Genomic DNA, 21,203 nt, shown 5'->3' with positions numbered 1-21,203 from the left:
ACTTAACGTCTCTAAGTCTTGATTTCCTTCTTTATAGAAGAGGACAATGAGTATCTAGATAGGATTAAATGAGATAAAATATGTAAAGCACAGATAGGCTGTGAATAAGTATAAGCTATTATTGTTTCAACTGCACAGAACAGAATCATTACAATGATTACAGTGGGATTATAAGGAGATTGAGTCACAAAACACTCACACATACATCAAGGCATGTTTGTCGACTCTAAAAACCAAGCTACAGACAGAGCATATGCATGTGTGTTACATAATGTTTATATTTTTTTCTATATTTGGAAAATTGTTTTACCTTTTACTAACAGCATAGCCCTTGTAGAAAATTAAATAGAGTAGTTAATTCTTGGGAGGAGTATTTCAGGAGCCCTGCAATTTCTTGGATTCAAATTCAGACTTGGTTGTCCTGGGTCGTATACTATCAGCCTGTCCCGGTATGACCTGCGTCTAGAGACTGTATTTTCCATTCCATTTTTAAATCATGTCCCAGGTTTGTGGTGTGGGAGAGACTTCATTAATTTTACCCTTCCACTGGAAGGAATGTTTGTGAGAAGCAGGGTTACAGAGTTCTTTCCAGCACATAGACCCCCATGTTCTCATTCATGCATTTATGTTTGGGATAACATGGAGTTTCAGATATCTAAGGTAGTTCACTGACATTGCCTATAAGAGGATTTCTCTCAAATAAACACTGTTTTCAAGTTAAATTCTATTACAAAACTGAAAGTCTTTCCCCCCAACAAAACAAAACAAAACAAAAAACAAAACAGAAAAAGCATACAACAGGAGACTGTGTTGAAAATCCTCAGAAAGAAAGGATTTAACATAATGAAGAGACCTGTGGCAATCTGTGGCATCCTAGGATTAGTTAAGCCTACTAAACTTTGCTGGAAGATTCTCTTTGTATTTTCAGCACTTTCCCAGTTGTGAGATATCCACCGTGGACCATGCTGCTTCAGGCCAAAAAGATTTTTCCTTGTGCCAGAGAACTGTCTGACTCTCTACTGGAATATCCCCAAATTTAAGTAGTGTCTATAAATCTTCCTCCCCAAAGCTCATAACCTCAGTCCAACCATGAGCAAAACATCAGACAAACCAAACAGAGTGCTATTCTGCAAAATACCTGACCAATACTCCTTAAAATCATCAAGGTTATCAAAAACAAGGAAAGTCTGGGAAACCATCAAAGCCAAGAGGGGCTTAAAAGAAACATGACAGCTGAATGCACCGTGGAGTCCTGGATGGAACCCTGGAACCAAAAAGGAGCAACAGATGAAAACTAAGGACTTTTGAATAAAGTATGGACTCTAGTTAATAATAATGTATCCATGTTGGTTCATTTGTTGTGACAGACATTAACAATAGAGGGAACTAGGTATGGAGTTTATAGGAACTCTGTGTCCTAGCTTCACTATTTTTCTATAAATCTAAATCTGCTCTAAAATAAAAAAAAAATACATATTTCTAAAAAGTCAGAAAATAAGTCCATAAAAGCTGGGCTTAAGTATCACCTACTGCCACCAGGTGCCATTTGTGCTAACATAGGATAAGTTCAATCCTGAAAAACAGGTACCATTTTTAACCTCAGGTCATTTATATCTTAGTTACTGTATTTCATATCCAGTATATATTTTCATATAACTAATTTGCCAATTTGTCAGATTCTGTATATCAGTGTCATAGAAAATGCCATATAATATAAGATATAAACACTATAAAATATAAAATAATCACATAACATAAACAAGTAGAATTACAAGAATTTTGAGTTCTAATAAACAAGATTTTGAAAGCTATGTCAGATTGTTTTTTAGACAACCAAACCATAAAAATTCACTTAAAACAATTTGCTTGCATGAGTTCAACCCTCCAGCACTTAAAAAAAAAAAAAAAAGTAGAGCTCTTAACCTACCTCTTTTCCCATTTCCCATATTTTTACTTCTTTTGCCTAAGCAATTTTTGGATTTCAATTTTAGTGGCAGATTCCCAGCAAAACATCATTAAAGACCTCCAACAGAAGAGCAATTCTGTTGGCAGTTTACAAACCTCATCTCTCTGGATTCTCACCATGACCTTGTGATATGGGGAGTGAAGGGACTTCTAGTTCCCCATTCTATAGATAAGGAAACTGAGACACAAAGAGGGTAAGCAAGGACAAGAGTTGACACAGGTTTTCTGGTGCTAAATTTCATCCCTTTCCACTATATGACATGTCTTAATTCAAGGTGGCTGCTTTCCAGAACTTAAGACCGGGTGGCTTATTTCTCACAGTGCTGGGGTCTGGAAGTCCCGCAGGCTCAGTGTCTGCTGGGGCTTCTGTCTTGGAGGTGCAGAAAATTGTCTCCTTGCTGTGTCCTCATATGGTCTTTGTTCTGTGCAGGCAGGTGGAGAGAAAGAGGGAAGAATCAAGCTCTTTGTTGTCTCTATCTCTCTCTCTCTTTTTTTTTTTTTAATGTTTTTTTTTTTTTTTAATTTTTGAGAGAGAGGGTGACAGAGTGAGAGTGGGGAGGGGCAGGAAGACAGGGAGACCCAGAATCTGAAGCAGGCTCCAGGCTCTCAGCTGTGGGCACAGACGCAGGGGCTCCAACTAACAGACCGTGAGATCATGACCTGAGCCGAAGCCAGTCACTTAATGGACTGAGCCACCCAGGCGCCCCCGTCTCTTTCCATAAGGGCACTAATCCCATCATGAAAACTGTCTCCTCATGACCTCATCTAAACCTAATTACCTCCCAAAGGTCCCATCTCCAAATACCTGGAGTCTAGGGTTTCAACATATGAATTCCAAAGGGAGACAATTCAGTCCTTGGAAGTACATCCCTTACCCTTAGGAATTTTATTCCTTTTTCTTCACAACCCACCCAAAAGGCATTAACGTGTTAATGGCGCTGGTAAGTGATGTTTACACTGACCAGCTCTCGTAAACGGATAGGATTTATTAGAGGATTTAGTCATCACACAGAATGGAGGGAGGGCAGAGGGACAGAAATGAGTGGAATCCCCGTCACCAGCCACGAAGTCACAACTATTTCTATTGCACCAGGGCTTAACAGCTCACTTAAGAATGCTCCACACCAACCTCATTCCGGGGAACACTTCAGGAAAATCTTCACTTGGCAAAGCTAAAAGTGTTTTTGTTTTTTTTTTTTTTTGGCTTTCATTTCTTCAAAGACATGTGTCATTGATTTTTCTGTCTGATTCTAAAGAGCCAGATGAGCTCTTAAGAAGCATCCAAGGATTTAGAATCTGGTGCATTTTTCATGTGTGTTTGTTCAAAGCTTGTGGCAGCGCAGCCGCAGAGACCTCCCATTTACCAACAGTGTTCTGCATAGACTCCATCTTCCCTTGGCTGGATTCTGTGAATGGGGAAAGTCTCTGCCACATAATTGGTGGAAAGGATGGGTGCCGAAAATCACAGTCTCAATCCTTCGATTTCTTATGGCTCCACACAAATACGTGTGAGATCACATTTTAGAAAGACTCTTGACAACACGTCTTCGCCAAAGTTGGGTCCTCAAGCCATTGTTGGCTGCACCAGCCAGACCTCCTGCTTAAATGCGGAGTAACTGGAAAAAGGACTAGAGTCAGAGCTGGGAAGCTTGGTTTTGGTCCCAGCTCAACCGTTGGCCTTTGGTGTCATCTTGGGTACTTTACTTTTTGGGTTGCAAACTCGGACCCATGATCATCCTGTCTGCATGACAGTTACTGTGAACACTGAAAGCGATATATACATGAGGCCTCTTGTAAAGTGGAAGGTGCTGGGTGAACGCTACGGGAATACAGTTAAGAACGGTCCTTGGGAAGACATTATTTTGAACAAATAAATGAGAAGTCGGAAATTCTCACTTCTTGTAATGAGTTTCAGTTCATGACACTTAGGGTAAGTGACTTACCTGTCCATTCACCATCTTCTTCACGTGGAAAACATGTCGCCTAGCACTCAATAGATGCTCAGTTAACATGTATTAAGTGAAAGGTGGGTAAATAAAAAATTTCCTTGCATTTGCCAGGCGTATGGCAAGATGGCAACGGTAAACCAGATTTGAACTGTTCTCTCTCTTCCGCTGTGATTTTTTTAAATTGGTATTATTTGGAATAATAGGATGTTACTACCCTCTTCTCCAAACACATTTAAAATGTCTCTACATGGCTTCTGATAGAAACAAGCAAATCCATGGCCTGTTGTCTTTTAGAGGGTTTCAAACCCTGATAGTCAGCTACAGCCTATTATTCATCGTTTGTATTTATACTGCTGATTTTTTTCCCATACAGCACAACTGCATGAAAATCTAAATTAATTGCAGATTAGGGGCGCCTAGGTGGCGCAGTCGGTTAAGCGTCCGACTTCAGCCAGGTCACGATCTCGCGGTCCGGGAGTTCGAGCCCCGCGTCGGGCTCTGGGCTGATGGCTCAGAGCCTGGAGCCTGTTTCCGATTCTGTGTCTCCCTCTCTCTCTGCCTCTCCCCCGTTCATGCTCTGTCTCTCTCTGTCACAAAAATAAATAAACGTTGAAAAAAAAAATTTAAAAAAAAATAAATTAATTAATTGCAGATTAATTATAAAGCACTCAGTGAATGTTTCATATTATACCCAAACATGGAGCATGACAGTAATTAGGCTGTTGCAGTTTTCCCCTGAAGTGAGTTGTAAGACCTCGGGCCTGTCATCCTGTACAAGTCCCGAAAAAACATTTCCTTTTAGTGTGGATAGTCTTGGCTCTTAAGAGCAGTCTCTGGAATTATCTGTGGTACAGAAGCTACTCAAAATTATGCTAAGAAGCAAAAGTCTTCATGACTTCACGAAGGGCGCCTTTGCCTCTGACAAGACACTCCATGATAGATGATCTTTCCCGCATTCAGCCCCCAGTGCAGTTAACAGCTTGCTCATTTTCACTCTTTTGCTGAAACCTGTGGGGAGGACTTTCCATGAGCCAGACTCTAAGGAACGAAAGGAGCAGCGCATCACTGGTGACCTCTCTGAGGCATCCCCCCACCTGGTGGAGGAGCCAGACAGCCACACGGCCATCACACCACACGAAAAGCCCTGTGGCTGTGGCATTGATGTTGTGCTGTGAGCAGACAGGGATGGGCTGATAAGGCTGGCTCTCAGCTAAATGAGCAAGAGGATGGAAGGGAAGGAAGGGGGAAGGCTTCAAGCAGGAAGAGAAGTCTGAGCTGTTCTGGTTCCAAAAGAATGACAAATGTTTTTTGGGTTTGTGTCTGGTTTCTTTTTTAAATGGAGAAATTAAAAGAAGGTAGAGGTTGCCTATGAATCAATTCTTTATAAGAAAGAAGCTGATTTTTAAGTGCGCCGGGAACTGCAAAGAGAATAATTACCACCCCCACCCACCTGAGCCAGCCCTTCCGCGAGCTTTGCTCACAGGAGAGGCACTCCTGTTTCTAAAAGACACCCGTTCTTTCCTTCGGTTCCGGCAGCCAGCCATCTGTCCCAGGAGATTTGAGGGAACCGTGGGAAAAGCAAAACACGCTGGGTGGGGCATGGGATGACTCAGGGAACTGGCAATGAGACTGTGGGTGGGGAGGCTGAGCCTTAGGACAGTGACTGACTCATCCACAGGTACCCGGCTCTCTGTGGTAGGGGCGTGATAAGTACTCGTGCAGTGGGCGAGGGCTGGCTCCCTAGGGGCCATCTGCCTCCCAGTCTTTTGGTCACTCTGCCCATGTTAAAGGAAAGAGGTTTTCCTTCCTCAAGAAAGTTTACTTCTCATTTTTCCACCTCAGGTGTTCATGGACTATCTCTTAAAAGTTCTCCAGGTATGACTTGCCCCTTCTTTTGGCAACACTACCCCCCCCGCCCCGATTTTCTTTTGGCCAACTCTGTTCCCCCAGGTCTCCATCTCTGTGAATCAGGTGAGGCCGATACCACTCCCTCACTCCAGGGAAAAACGTGTGACCCAGGCCTGAGTGAAGAAAAGATGGCATTCCCTTGGCAACAGTGGTTGGTTTAGGGGTGACTGTATGACCCAGTTCAGGCTGATCAGAACCATCCCTGGGAGTTTGACCGGAACTGTAAGCAAAGAGGGAGTTTTCTGTGGGACTTATTAAGCAGGTAGGAGTAAGCCTGGAACTGCTGGGGGCCATCTTGCCATCATGGCGGACTGCCTGCCTGAGTACGAAGCTCACCCAAAGGGAAGTGGAGCTGAGGTATGAGGAAGGCACATTTCTGACTGGCCGAGCCTGGCTCAGTTGTCCCCCTGGGCTTTAGTGAGCTGTGGCCGGGTGAGAGGGTCATGCAGTTAGCAGCGCTGCCTCTCAGGCGGGGTGTGGTGGTGGATAGATTCCGCACGTACGGAATGTGGAAGGGAAGGGAATCATAAGCATCGTGGGTATAGCCCCTTTGTCCCCTATGGTCCCTATATTTCTGAGACACAGAAATGATTATTATTTCCATTTCACATGAGACTTAGGGTAAGCCAGAGACCATGCAACTGGTAGGTGACAGATGTGGAATCTTCAACACAAGAACTTTTCATTTATGATCTAAATTGTTTCCTCAGCGCAGTTCTGTCTACTGTGGAATTACATAGTCTCCCTTTCTCGAGCGTCACAATTGCATCTAGTTTTCATATTCAAGGATGTAATAGTACTAACTCCATGTTTTAAAGAAACAGTTGGTGGTGATCCAGAAAGAGAAGATCAAGGAAGAAAATCTGAACCGTGGGTCTTGAGCAATACGCTGCTGTCCATTAATGAAGCAGTGAGCAAGGGTGAGGATTCTGTTAGCAAATGTTCACGGAAGGGCAGTTGGATAAAGGTGGGCCCTGTGCCTGGGACACCTGTGGGCTCAGCGGCAGCTGCAGGGGTTTTGGCAGCGGCTGAGGTGGCTGCGAATTTGATTCTTAATTTATAAGTTTGAGTAGCAAATGCCGCTAACCCAATAGCGGTATCTTGTTATAAAGTGCCCCATCTGGGGGGCCCCTGGGTGGCTCAGTCAGTTAAGCATCTGACTCTTGATTTTGACTCAGGTCATGATCTTACAGTTTGTGGGATCGAGCCCTGTGTGGGACTCTGCACTGAGCTTGGAGCCTGCTTGAGATTCTCTCTCTCCCTCTCTCTCTCTGCCCCTCCCCTGTGCATTCTCTCTCTCTCAAAAAATGAATACACTTAAAAAAATAAAGTGGCCCGCTGGGCCTTCTGTAAGCACGGGTGGCTGAATCTCAGATTTATAGCTTATGCTTCCACAAACTTAGACTTCTCTGTTCTATCCTTTGTTTTCTATATCCCACCAGTCTTGGGGCAGGCGGTGGGGGAGGAGGAGGCAAGGAAGGGTTCACTAATACAATCACAAAATTGTGTTTCTTTGTCCCTGCGGTGACCTGCTGTTCAGGACTCCCCCCCTTCCCACCCCCCCACCCCCCTTCTCCAGTTCTCCGTGTCCCTGAGGGTATGTCATTCATATACAGCAGTGGTTCTTAGTTGTGATGTGACAGTTACCATTCTCCTTTTCTCTTTTGTGGCTCTTTGAGGCGTTATCTCTGGTCACTGCCACTGCCCGATTTAGCGACTCACCCACTGATACTGACCAAAGATGCCACAAGGAGCTGCTGAAGGTACTGCTGTTACTGTCCATCAGTGTCGGTGCCTTGGCAGAGGGGTTGAGGGCTTTGTCTGCCAACACGGCCACCAGAGGTGCCGGGTCTGCTGATGCCAGTGCTTGTCCTCCGTGGACCCTGGGCTAAGGCAGCTCTGTTTTGGCAGCCTCCTCTTCCGACGAGTCGGCCTTGATTGAACTCATGCCAGTTGGATCAAGGGAAGATCTGAAAGTTGGATTTTATTACATTAAGTGTTTATTTATTTATTTATTTTTATTTCTAATGGTTTTTTTTCAATTTATTTTTATTTTTATTTTTTATTTTTTCAACGCTTATGTATTTTTGGGACAGAGAGAGACAGAGCATGAACGGGGGAGGGGCAGAGAGAGAGGGAGACACAGAATCGGAAACAGGCTCCAGGCTCTGAGCTATCAGCCCAGAGCCCGACGCGAGGCTCGAACTCACGGACCGCGAGATCGTGACCTGGCTGAAGTCGGATGCTGAACCGACTGCGCCACCCAGGCGCCCCTTCATTTTTTTTAATGTTTATTTATTTTTGAGACAGAGAGAGACAAAGCATGAATGGGGGAGGGTCAGAGAGAGGGAGACACAGAATCTGAAACAGGCTCCAGGCTCTGAGCCGTCAGCACAGAGCCCGACGCGGGGCTCGAACTCACGGACCGTAAGATCATGACCTGAGCCGAAGTCGGCCACTTAACCGACTGAGCCACCCAGGCACCCCTCTAATGTTTTTAATGTTTATTTACTTCTGAGAGAGAGAGAGAGAGAGAGAGAGAGAGAGCATGCGCATGAGTGTGGGAGGGGCAGAGAGAGACAGAGAGAGACAGAGTGAGAACAGGGGAGGGGCAGAGAGGGAGACACAGAATCTGAAGCAGGCTCCAGGCTCTGGGCTGTCAGCACAGAGCCCAATGTGGGGCTCGAACTCACAAGCCATGAGATCATGACTTGAGCCGAAGTCAAATGCTCAACCGACTGAGCCACCCAGGTGCCCTAAGGACTTTATTATATTAGAAACATCTCCCAGGAGGCTGCATTTTGTCCTAGAACCTAAAACTTGTGGACCTCTATCCTTGCTTCCCTTGGTCTGTCATTTTTTTTTTTTAAGTTTATTTTTTATTTATTTTGACAAAGATACAGAGAGCGAGGGGAGAGGGGCAGCTAGAGAAGGAGACAGAATCCCAACCAGGCTTCACGCTACCAGCACAGAGCCCGACCCAGGGCTTGAATTCACAAACCGTGTGAGATCATGACCTTTGGTCTGTCATTTAAAAGACCCTGGGGACTCACCCCATAGCCAGACATGCTTGAATCCTAAGTGAATATAGATTTTAGACCAAAATGTAAACAAATACATGCAAATGTAGGGACACCTTCTGACAGACTTTCCACTGTTATCAAATAGTGCTTTATATAATTTTACCCCTGAGGCAGAGTGAAACCAACTCATATCAAACCTTTTTAGAAATGCAAATGTATCACACACAGCTTTACCTTAGCTCCTGTGCTCTTGGATGCAGAAGGATCTTGAGGACAAAGTCCTCCCAGGCAACTCTCCATGCCTTATGCAAACCAACTGGTGCTTGCGGCTAATCTCTCAAGGAGACGGTGCTCCCGACCCTTGCAGCTTGCTGGTTTCTGTTTCCTTTGTGGCAAGAGCAAAACCAAACCAACAAAACATGGAGAATAGCACTGCTCCTGAGAAGCACATAAACCCAACTGGAATATTCTCCGGAGGAGACATTTTCTCTCCCCTGACCCAAAGTTCTCTGACCTTTGAAGTTTTAGAAAAATGCACAATTATTGAAGTCTGCGCACTTCAATTAATGTGTTTTAATTTTTTTATTCAAGTCTTAGAGACTTTCTGGAACAGACTGTTTTTTTAAACAAACCAAATTTAGGACATCTATTTAAATCTCTTTTGAAATGCAAAGAATTTTTTTTTTTTGATAAATAGTGATTTACAAATGGCACCATTCCATTTCCATTATGACACTTTGACAGGTTATTAAAATTATGTGTTCACATGGTTATTTTTCGACCAGGGGACTGGAAGATGGATAAGATGATAACAGTCGTGAAAAGAAGGAATATTATGTGTGTGTGTGTGTGTGTGTGTCTATGCCAGAATAAGGTAGTGAAATGTTTTCCTCAACCCACTTAAGATTCCTGGCTGGGTCTCAAAATTAAACTGACAAAGACAGATTATCAGGGGAGAAGCACGCAAATTTGTTTAGTGCAAATTTTACATGACACAGGAGCCTTCATAAGGAAATAAAGACCTAAAGAAACAGATAAGCCTGAGTATTTTTATGCTATATTTGCTGAAAAGTGGACAGTCGTGTAGAAACACGATAGGCCAAAAAGTATGAGGTAAGTGTAGTAAACTGGGGGAAATTTAGTGAGGCCCGTTCAGATTTTTGTTGGTGGTGTCACCTTTGTCTTCAGAGATAAGAACACTCCTTTCCTCCGGATACAGGGAGAAGATCTCTTAATTGGGGATTTTATAATCTGTTTCTGAAGAGAAGAGCTATACGAAGGGGCCCATTTTGCTGTTTCTCCAACTCCTTCAGCTTAAAGTATTCAATAGGGGGTTCCGGTTCAAGATGGCAACCCACAATTGGTTGGGAACTCAAAACCTGGGGCTTCTCCCTAAGGAGAAGGGTTCATACCCTACGTTTGGCACCCCAACTTTTAAAATCAGCATCTGAGAGACAAGCCCCCAAAATATCTGGCATTGAAGACCAACAGGGTGCCTATCCACCAGACCTGCAGGGCTATGGCAAACCGAGTCTCTTAAAGGGATCATGTGTTGACTCACCCGATCCTGGGCCAGTGTAGAAGCAGCCCTCTGAAAAGTGCCCAAACATTATGCGAAACTCATTTCTTAATTTTAAAGTGTTGGTCTAAGGTGGCAGGAGCCTGCAAGAATACCCTCCAGGGAAAGAAGTTGTTGGATGCCATCTTGGTGCTTTCCCTCGGCCTTGCTAAGGCCAATAGGCACCATCTTTTTTTTTTTTTTTTTTCCTTTCCCTTGGGTATGGGCTCTATATTCCAGCTGGCAGGGGCCATCTTCCATGCGCTCCCTCTTCCTTGCTAAAGCCGGCAATCACTGTCTCTCTCTTAACTTCCCTCCTTCCTCCTCCTCTTTTTTTCTTTCTTTTTCTTTTTTCAAACTTATTTTCCGTGAGTCCTATCTTTGAACTTCCTCTCTGTCTCACTCCAGCCAGTAGTTGCCATCTTTATGCTCTCTGCCTGTCACTCTCAAGGGCCAGTATCTCACAGAGGGAAAAAGGGGAGCGTCTGGTGCCTTGGTTTTTACATCTGGTGACCTGGGTTTCATCGCTGCCACCTAGGAGATGTCCCATGACTGCCTAGATCTGGAAGCCTTGCAGGGGTTGGGGGTGTGTGTGATCCTGGGTCCCATAAGATGTAACAATGGGGGAGACAGTTCTTGGCAGGCCACTACTCCTAGGGCACTCCGCAGACAGCAGACTGAAACACACCCCAGTCTTCCTGAGAATGAGGCATATTTGCTTTTCCAGGAACTTTGGACTGAGGGGCAGGCTTCTGGTTTGGCACACGGAAATGTCTCAGAGGGGCTCTTGGTGAACAGAATCTTTGCATTCTCCCTCCGCCTTGCCCTGGCTCCCCTCTATCTTACAGAAAAGAGTTTATACCCTTCCCTGGTGCCCTGGTTTTTGTGGCTGCTGCCTAAGAGATGCCCCTTGATGGCCTGGCTCTGGTGGCCGGGGGGGATGTGTTCCTGGGTCCGACAGGCCTGTAACAATGGGAGAGACCGTTCTTGGCAGGCCACCACCCCCAGAGCACTATCCAGACAGCAGATTGAAACACAACCCCAGCCCTTCTGTGAAAGAGACCTAATTGCTAGTCCTGGAGCTTCAGTTTTAGGGGGAGGCTTCAGGTTTGGCACACATTTAGAGGCTACAGAAGTGCTCTCAGGGAGTGTAGCCAGAGGGACGCCATTTTTGCACTCTCCCTCTACAGCCCACTGATAGCTCAGAAATGAGCTTGTATGCTTGTCTGGAGTCTCGGTTTTTGTGACTGCTGGCAAGGGGACACTGGACACCACCAGATCACCTGGCTCTGGGGGCCAGCTAGGCTTATGTTTGTGGAATGTATATATTTGCCTTCTTCAGAAGCCTGGGGGTCCAACTTCCAATCAGCCTGAATCTAAGTGCTGATTGAGATTCTCCCCTTGGGACACTGACGGGTCCTGGCACATCCTCAACTACTGGGAGCTATTAAAAATAAAATAGGCTGCTTGGACAATCACAGAAGTTTGAGAGACTAGCTAATAGCTAGGAAGATAGGTCAGGGTCAAATGACAAGGCTTATCTCCTACTCGAGGCCACTCTTTCAAGACCATGAGAGGTGGCTGTTTCCTCTACTGCATAGAAACGGTGGTTTCCAGAGGCTGGGGGTTGAGGGTGGGCAAAATGGGTGAAGGGAGTCAAAAGGCACAAACTTCCAGTTATGAAATAAGTAAGTCACGGGGATGCACGGTGACTGTAGTCAATAATACTGTGTTGTATATTTGGAAGTTGTTAAGAGAGTAGATCTTAAAAGTTCTCATCACAAGAAAAAAAAATCCTGTAACTGTATGTGATGACAGATGTTAACTAGGTTTATTGTGGGGATCATATCGCAATATATACAAATATTGGGTCATTATGTTGTATGCCCGATACTAATATACTGTCCTATGTTAACTATACCTCAGTAAAAAAAAAGGAAAAAAAATATTCAAGATGCCATATTTGAGGGTAGTGTATCCTAAACTCCATTACTGGCCAAACATCAAGGGGTCCTTATATTCTATCTAACACCCCCATGTCCGCACAGGCTCACAATTATATTTAGGATCTTTTCACAGGAAGCTGATAAGAGTATTCAACCCAGTCTACCAGGTGTTGATGAAGCACCTTTTATGTGTCTCTCATACACAACAGGGGTCTAACAAAACACAAATGCTTTCGAAAGCACCCTCTCACTCTGAGTTGCTTCCCTTAGCTGTTGCTCCCAAGGACCCTGAACAGGAAAGATTAAAACCCACTTCAACTCCACTTTGGCTGCAACTTACATTCAGTCTCGTATTTAACCAACTTTCCCAAGGCCAAGATGATTTTGTATACGTGGATTTGCATTTTATTGGCTCTGTCACCTCAAAAATCGCCCAGGATTATATAAGGCAGTCTCTCTCTCTCTCTCTCTCTCTCTCTCTCTCAAGTGGGCCTATCCTGAACAAAGGGAAATGCTCGCCAGGAGTAACCTGCTCGGTCATACCTGCTGAATTCAGTGGGATCCGGGAAGAGCATATGGGAACCTTTAAGAAGGCCCCGTCCTTTAAAGTTGGCCATGTTGTCTTTCACTGGCAGTATATGAAAGGAAAACAGAGCTCGAATAACTGGCTGCATTTGTTTAGTGCCCCAGAGCAGGACTTCTCAAACTTTAATGTGCATATGACGAAGGGATCCTCTTGAAATTCTTGTTCTGATTCAGTAGGTCTGGGGTGGGGCCTGAGAACTTGCCTGTCTACTAAGTCCTGCACGATGTTGATGCTGCTGGTCTGGGGACCCACTCTGAGTGGCAAATCTTTAATTTGCCAAGGGTTTTCCTATGTCATCCCATTCAATCCTTAGGACAGGCCTGTAAGGTACTGGACACATCCCCATTTTACAGAAGTGGAAGCAGCTTCAGTGAGGAAAACAGGATTGCTTAGGGTATGCAATCAGTAGGACCTATACGCAGTCATCTAAATCCAAAAATCCAGTGCTTCCTCCCCGGTGACTGTGACCCTCCACCCATGGCGTCACCCGGGTCACTATGCATCAAGGCTTTTGATTTCAGAGAGCTGGTTCTGCAGCACGCTGCCGTGTGTTCCTAGTCCTTGAATTGTTAAATCTGCTCCTGGGGCACCTGGGTGGTTCAGTCCGTTACGTGTCTGACTTCGGTTCAGGTCACGATCTCACCGTTTGTGGGTTTGAGGGGCTCTGCCCCGACAGTGCGGAGCCTGCTTGGGAGTTTTTCTCTCTCTCTCTCTCTCTCTGTCCCTCCCTGACTCATGCTTTCTCCCTCTCTCTCTCTCTAAAGAAACTGAAAAAAAAAAAAAAGCTGCTCCTTGCTTGTTAGCATGTTTTGGTTGGTGACTCTGTCATCCTGCATGCTATCCCTCCCTACTTCATACTTTATCCACGGGTTGGTATAAAATTCCTGGTTTCTCATATCTGAATCATAAATATAGGCTTTTCAGTGATGTTTGGAGGCTCAAGTATCGATGGATACATAGAGGACTGATCTATGGTAAGTAAAACAGGCAGTATATGGAGAATTGCAATGAGAGATTAGACATCTTCCTATTGATAATAACAACAGAATAAGAATAATAGTATATGCTAGAAGTTGACAAAAGCATAATGGGTAAACAGAGGGGCTTGGGAGTTGGTTTAAAAGTTTATTTATTTATTTTGGGGGAGAGAGAGAGAGAGTGAGAGCGAGTAGGGGAGGGCCAGAGAGAGAGGGGGAGAGAGAGATTCCAAAGCAGGCTCCTCACTGTCAGCTCAGAGCCCGATGCGGAGCTCAAACTCATGAAGTGTGAGATCATGGCCTGAGCTGAAATCAAGAGTCAGACACGTAACTGACTGAACCACTCAGGTGTCCTAGGAGTTTTGAATCCTGGTTCTGCCTCTTACCAAATGAGTAACTTTGGCTCAGTCATTTAACTTCTCTGCACTTTGATTTCCTTGTAGCTTAAAAGAAGATAATACGGTTTTTGTGACAATTAAAATATTTAATTCACAACTATGCCCAGCACATACTAAGTACTCAATAAATATTAATGAGCATCATTATTACCAGTCATACCAACCTCCTTAATTTTAAGAGCCACAGAGGTCCGAAAAGCTCAAGCTATTTCAACATTCATTAGGAAACAATCATGAGGCTTTTGCTATGCAGCAGACATTTACTGGTTGATGGCTAGACTTCTGTTATAAAATGGGAAGTCGGAGAGCTGCTAACCAAACACAGACCCGCCGATTTCTGTTCTATTTTGGAGAGTGTGAGCAAATGATCACCACACTCACTGCCACTCTGGCTTTTTAACGGGGTTTTGATATTCCACACGTTCCTTGGGTGGCAAGCATCACCAAATGAGTAACCTGGGGTCAGTTTCTTCCTCCATTTGTCTTCTTGGCATGGAGGGCCCTGCAGTGTGGACGGAAAGGCACGAAGCCCGGAGCTGAGCCGCGGGGGCCGCAGAACCGGCTGATGGGGTGCCTGGCGTGTAGGTCAAGAGTGCTCTCACAGCCTCATGCGTGGGGTTGCTCTTCTCACGCACACGTTTCCAACCCCACCCAGAGACTGTTGGGTTTAGAATCAGCATCGCTTACCTGGCTGAAGTTAGTGCTGTGGGCATCTCTGTCCCCAAGGACGGTAAGGAATCTAGTTACCCTGGGCTGCGGGGCAGGGGCATTGGTTTGCAGCTGACCTGCTGGCTGCATTATACAGTTCTCTATTGCAAAGCCTTTGTGTCCAGAGAATTCTCTGGCTCTGCACTTTGCTACTTTTGTTTGGAGCAATCTCGTCCCAGTCTTCAAGTTTCAGGCAAGGCACCTGGTGTATAACTAAGGGATAAGCAGAAGAAATAAAAATCTTTTATTACTTGAGTGAAGCCAGGAATGTGCAAATAAACAATGAAAAAGTGCAAATGACCTCAAGAGAGGAATTGTATAAACTCCCAAGGGACTAGTCCCCATCTTTACAAACCAAGGGTTGCTTAACATTTCACTACTTTGTTTTCCTCTTCGTGCCGAATGCAAATTTATGCTCGTTGGCAGCAATCTAGGGGGCACATTCCCTTAAAAATTAAGCCTCTTATTTCAAATATTTGTCTCACTGCAAATTATTTCAATGTTATCAAATAATTCTTCCTTCAACAATAGCTCCTGTATGTGAAGCCTGTGCATGCAGAAAACCCAGACATGTTGAAAATAGACCTTCATAGACAATCTAGCCCAGGGGAGTTCACTGCCCCAGTTACAGTGTTTTTGGATTGCACAGGATAAAGGGCTCCAAATTGAGGAATGTGCAAGATGGGAAAAACTGTGATCTTTTGTCTGTATACAGGGAAGGAGGAATTAGTGATACTAACCTCCCAATGCACTGAGTTATGGAATTGGACAAAATTCAAAATTTTTTAAGTTTATATTTGAGAGAGAGGAGAGCGTGTGAGCCAGTGGGAGAAGGGCAGAGAGAGAGAGAGGGAGAGAGGGGATCCTAGGCTGATAACACAGAGCCCAATGCAGGGCTCGAACTCACGAACCATGAGACCATGACCTGAGCCGAAGTCAGATGCTTAGGTGACTGAGCCACCTAGGCGCCCTCAAAATTCAATGTTTCTAAATGTGGTTTTCTCAGAGCAACATGTGCAAGTGACTTCAGAAGTTGAATGGGACTAGTAAGCTCATCGCTGAGGCCATGGTTCTCTCCTACACACCCATTTCACTGTCCAGTGGCAACTATTTTCTGCTCTTTTAAGCTCTTTGTTCTTGAACGAGGCCCATGCGTCTAAAGAATATGCTTATGCTGCTGTTGTCCACCAATTTTAGACATTACAGTAGATGAAGATTTAGCTCAACTGCCTTCCATTTCATCCTGCAAGATGTTTATACCAAAATTCTGCAAGTTTATGTTCTGTTTTCATTATTCTGAATGCAACGTCATCATTGCCGAGCTTAGAAGAATGATTGCACTTTCTCTAAGTTGTATTGTTGTTGTTTCCTACAGCAGCGGGGACATTTTCCACCAGGTACACATTTCCTTCGTCAGGCCAGTGACCAGAATTTGCCAGACTTGTGGTCGACAGATGTCTCCGCTAACAGCACATCTTCAGGCAGCGTATTTATCTGGATTGATTCCCTCCGGCTCCTGCCTAACCTCGTTGAACAGCAAAACACGAGACCCCACCATGACCTAAGCTTCGTAAGTAAGACTTAGAGATGGCAAGGAGAGAGAACAGCATAAGTAAAGGCGAGGGGCAACCATGAGGATGGCATCATCTAGAAAGGATTTTCTGAGATCTTTAGATGCTGCCTGCTATAAAATCTTACTACAACATGGATGTCGATACCAAGTCAGGGGATAGATAGCTTTAGGATCACTGTGAGGGTTTTCCATTCTCTTCATAAATATGACATGTACATCTGGACAGCCTAAAAGTCTATTTCATTCGGAAATGTATTAATTGGCTCATGAAACCTGGAAATCACTCACCCCGTGTTTTGCCAGCAAGCCCCTTATGGCTGTGTCTTCCTCCTTCTCCTTTCCTTGCCACTGTTGAGAAAAGACAAGCATCTGCCTGCGGTTGCATTCCAGCCTCTGAACAGATCCCCCGGAGTACCAAGCATAAAGGGATCGAAGCCTGTGCAACCACACACAGGCATGCACGCAATTACACACATCCCCAGAAGTAACAAGCACGCACAGACTCACACACACACACACACACACACACACACTGATCTTCACTGGATTTCCATTTAATCCTCCCTGATTCTTTTAAAGACTTTTTTCCCCAGGAAAAGAGAAAGAGACTAAGAAACAGACTCTGAATTACAGAGAACAAACTGATGGTTATCAGAGGAGAGGTGGGTGGGGAGATGGGTGAAATGGGTGATGGGGATTAAAGTGTATTCATGATGGAAAAAAATAGGAAAGGTAATAATGAATGGACGAACTGGCAGGGAAGGGATGATGGAAAGCTCGAAAAGCATTCCTGTTGCACTCTCGCTTTGAAATCCAAGATATAGAAAAACATATTTATAATAACCAGTGCAAGTTACTGCAGATGGTAAGCCAAGGGCATGAAAGCGAAATGCTGGTTAGTAATTTTAATAAAAACTGAGAATTTCTCTGTTTCAGTTTCCCTGTTAATGTCCCTGCTAGGGATGGGACTAACTGAAAAGATTTATAAAGTGGTCAGTCTTCTCATGACCAGTGGAGACTCCTAAACTTTCTTCCAGGCTTGTCACTGGTATTTAGTCCAATACAACATGAATTGAGACTTTCTTTCTGAAACTTTCATTTTATTTTATTTTTTTCATTTATTTCTTTATTTTTGAGAGAGGGAGAAGAGAGAGAGAAAAGAGAGGAGGAGGAGAAGGAGGAAGAAGAGGAGGAGGAGGAAGGGCAGAGAGAGAGAGGGAGAGAGAATCCCATGCAGGCTCCTCACTGTCAGTACAGAAGGGCTTAGATGCAGGGCTGATCCCATGAACTGTAAGATCATGACCTGAGCTAAAATCAAGAGTCGACCCTTAACCCACTGAGCCACCCAGGATCCTCTGAAACTTTCATTTTAAAAGCCATGAATTCCAAGCAGGGAAAGCAAAGCTTCAATCTGAAGCACAGGCCTTGCTCTTAACTCCCCGTCCTCTGACTCCACATTTGCCAAGAACATGGCTGACTATAATCTGGTTTTCCATATAGAGTTTCCTATAGGGAGCAAATATTTGATCAACTGACATAAATATCCCAGTCTGCCTGGACGCTTTGGTTTTCATTGTGAATGAACTGGCCTTTGGGTTTTTTTGTTTTATTTTTTAACGTTTATTTATTTTTGAGAGAGAGCACACGCGCATGCTTAGGGGAGTAACAGAGAGAGGGACACACAGAATCCAAAGCTGGCTCCAGGCTCTGAGCTGTCAGCACAGAGCCCAATGTGGGGCTCAAACTCACAAACCTGAGCCGAAGTCAGATGTCTAACCAAGTGAGCCACCCAAGCGTCCCTGGCCTTTGGTTTATATGCCACTTGCTTGAGAGGTGGGTTTACATGAGGCTGATAACCAAAGAGCTGCTATGTTATGGTGCTCTAACAAAATCAAATTAATTAACCTGCACATACATTTGAGGGGATCCATTCACTCCCTTTCTGCCTACAGGCCTACTCCTGCCATTTGCAGAGCCCAGGACAGAAGTACAAATGGAGGACTCAAGCTTATGTCTTATTCCCCTTTTCTTCCCATCGATGGCTTTATTCTTCACATTAGGGGCCACGTGAGCATCCATGAGGACACCCCAGTCACCAAGTCCAAGGTCTGCCCCGGTCCCTGCCTGCCCACTCGCCACTCTTTGGTCATCTCAAGGGCCCAGGGGTGTGCGTAGAGTAATGGCTACCTTTGGGAGGACAGACCCAAGACAGAAGCCCAAGCAAGATCTGCTGCTTGCTACAGGCCATTTGATGAGGATGGTCTACGTGTGGCAGGTTGACTTCAGAGAGGACCTGTCTCCTTGACTTTAGGGTCTCCTCACTATGTGGAAAGGGTTTTGCAAAAGGAAGGGCCTGGGGAACCTCGTTGCCCAGTTCTAAGGATGATACTGCCTACGTGGCCATCCTTTCCCCACTCTGAGGACATTCAGGAGTGAATGTATTACCTTGTTGGATGATCTATCTCAGCTCACTGAACCTGCAATGCTTCCCACTAGAATGTAATTTGCCAAGCTGTGGCCGAAGGGGAATCTGACTCAGGCCTGTGGACCATAAGCAAAGCCATATCTTGTTTGAAATTGCTCTCTAAAGACCTGGAAGAAACTTTGGGGTTTTCTATGAATATTTATAGAGGTTCCTCAGGCAATTGGACTGGATTCTGAACTATGTAGAAATGCAGTCAGGGGTCACAGTCTCATCTGTCTTAATTACAGGGTCAAGGACAGAGAAGACTTAACTGCTAATGGAAGCCCTTAATCTGACTGAACTTGAACCGTTTGGCCCAGAGAAATTAGCACACAGTGATAGCTAATGTTATTCAAATAGTTTTAAAATAATCTAATCTTCCAGAGCTCTGTGCCTGGCTGATGGGAAAGAGGTGAAAGGAACGACACGGAACTTCCTTGCTTATAAATATGCTTTGGGGCAAAATGGTTGCAGGAGCGACCTCATTTTGTTCCAAGAGATTTCACTGCTGTTTCAAAAAACACTCCATTCGGTCTGGCTAATAGAACCAAGCCAAGGAGCTGCGCTAAGAGAGGGGCAGAAAAGGATCTTAATCTGCGTAGCCAGCTGGTCTGTCCTCTAGATTATACAGGGGGAGGAGGAAGAGAAAAATGTAAAACACAATGTGACAGACAGAGCAATGTGATGTGATCACCCGAGAGAAGATGCCTTAAAGGTAAATGGATGGGAAATCAGTATTTATAAAGTTCTGGGTGGGTGGAGGAGTTGGCCCTTTCTGCTAATATCAAAACGGCTGAAGAGCTGTGGTCAGGAGGACTGGCCTGTTTGGCTGCTCACTCAATTTTATATCTGGTCAATCATCCATTCATTCAGCAAGTATCTAAGTATCGGCCACATGCAAGGCACTGTTTAGCAAGAGATCATTTCTTTTTTTTTTTTTTTTCAACGTTTATTTATTTTTGGGACAGAGAGAGACAGAGCATGAACGGGGGAGGGGCAGAGAGAGAGGGAGACACAGAATCGGAAACAGGCTCCAGGCTCTGAGCCATCAGCCCAGAGCCCGACGCGGGGCTCGAACTCCCGGACCGCGAGATCGTGACCTGGCTGAAGTCAGACGCTTAACCGACTGCGCCACCCAGGCGCCCCTGCAAGAAGAGATCATTTCTAAGGATCCTTATCTTTCACCTCCTTTCTTCTACTCTCCATCCTCAACCTCATCCTGAGGGAGGTAGCGTCACACAATAATCAGCCACTCAGGCCATGTAACCATTATTTTGCATCCTGGAGCCTTGGATTCCGCATCTGGAAAACAGGGATAGTAATAGTGCTTAGCTCGCATTGGTGGCTTGGCACACAGTGAGCTCCCAGTAAGTGTTAAATATGAATAACGTTGTGAAAAGGATAATAATAAGTGGCTTCAGAGGCTGTTGAGGCTCACTGGGAACCACCTTTAGGAAGAAGCGGAGTTTGCCAGAAATGTATCGAGAATGTTTGTAACGTCCAATGTTTTGCATTTCTTCTTTTTTTTTTTTTAATTTTTTTAACGTTTATTTATTTTTGAGACAGAGAGAGACAGAGCGTGAACAGGAAAGGGTCAGAGAGAGAGGGAGACACAGAATCGGAAACAGGCTCCAGGCTCTGAGCTGTCAGCCCAGAGCCTGACGCGGGGCTCGAACTCACGGACCGCGAGATCGTGACCTGGCTGAAGTCGGACACTTAACCGACTGAGCCACCCAGGAGCCCCTGTTTTGCATTTCTTGAGCCTGAAGAAAACACCAGCATTAGTTGGGCGTGTGGTGTGCTAGGATATAAGCAAGGCTTTTGAATCTGTGATATTTGTTGGGGCCAGAAAATAAAACAGTTTTTCATTTACCCTCTTAAGTTGAGGGGCAGAGGCCCTGAAAAATAGAGCGATAAGAGGCAGATTGGCGGGAGAAAAAGGTTTATTTCATATGACTATGGCAAGTCTGACAGGAATGAAGTGAAAGGTCCAAAGAGGCCGGAAGGCTTACGTACTATTTTAACGATGAGTGATAAATGTGGAGATGGGATGCGACAAAAGAAAAAGAATCTGAGCTTCTGAGCTTGTGGGAAGTTAAATATATGTGGGAAACTAAGGGAAGATAAGGGTTGTTCATTTGAGGCAGG

At 44.9% G+C, this 21,203-nt stretch overlaps 1 long non-coding RNA gene across 2 annotated transcripts; it reads right to left on the bottom strand.

The window, feature by feature from the left end:
* Positions 1 to 260: 260 nt before the first annotated feature.
* LOC121040755 (uncharacterized) lies at positions 261 to 17,106 on the bottom strand. 2 transcript variants are annotated; one of them, XR_005795423.1, is made up of 5 exons: positions 16,880 to 17,106; positions 14,998 to 15,231; positions 9,080 to 9,230; positions 7,559 to 7,792; positions 261 to 2,387 (listed from the first exon to the last, which is right to left on the bottom strand). It is a non-coding gene; the product is annotated as an uncharacterized LOC121040755 (long non-coding RNA). The 2 variants fall into 2 exon arrangements; XR_005795424.1 differs by lacking the exon at positions 9,080 to 9,230.
* Positions 17,107 to 21,203: the final 4,097 nt, after the last annotated feature.

Source organism: Herpailurus yagouaroundi, unplaced genomic scaffold (assembly GCF_014898765.1).
Source record: "Herpailurus yagouaroundi ecotype Mexico unplaced genomic scaffold, PumYag 182, whole genome shotgun sequence".
Lineage (NCBI taxonomy): Eukaryota > Metazoa > Chordata > Mammalia > Carnivora > Felidae > Herpailurus > Herpailurus yagouaroundi.
Note: the sequence above shows the minus strand (reverse complement) of the source record. Positions and strands in the feature narration are given on the sequence as shown.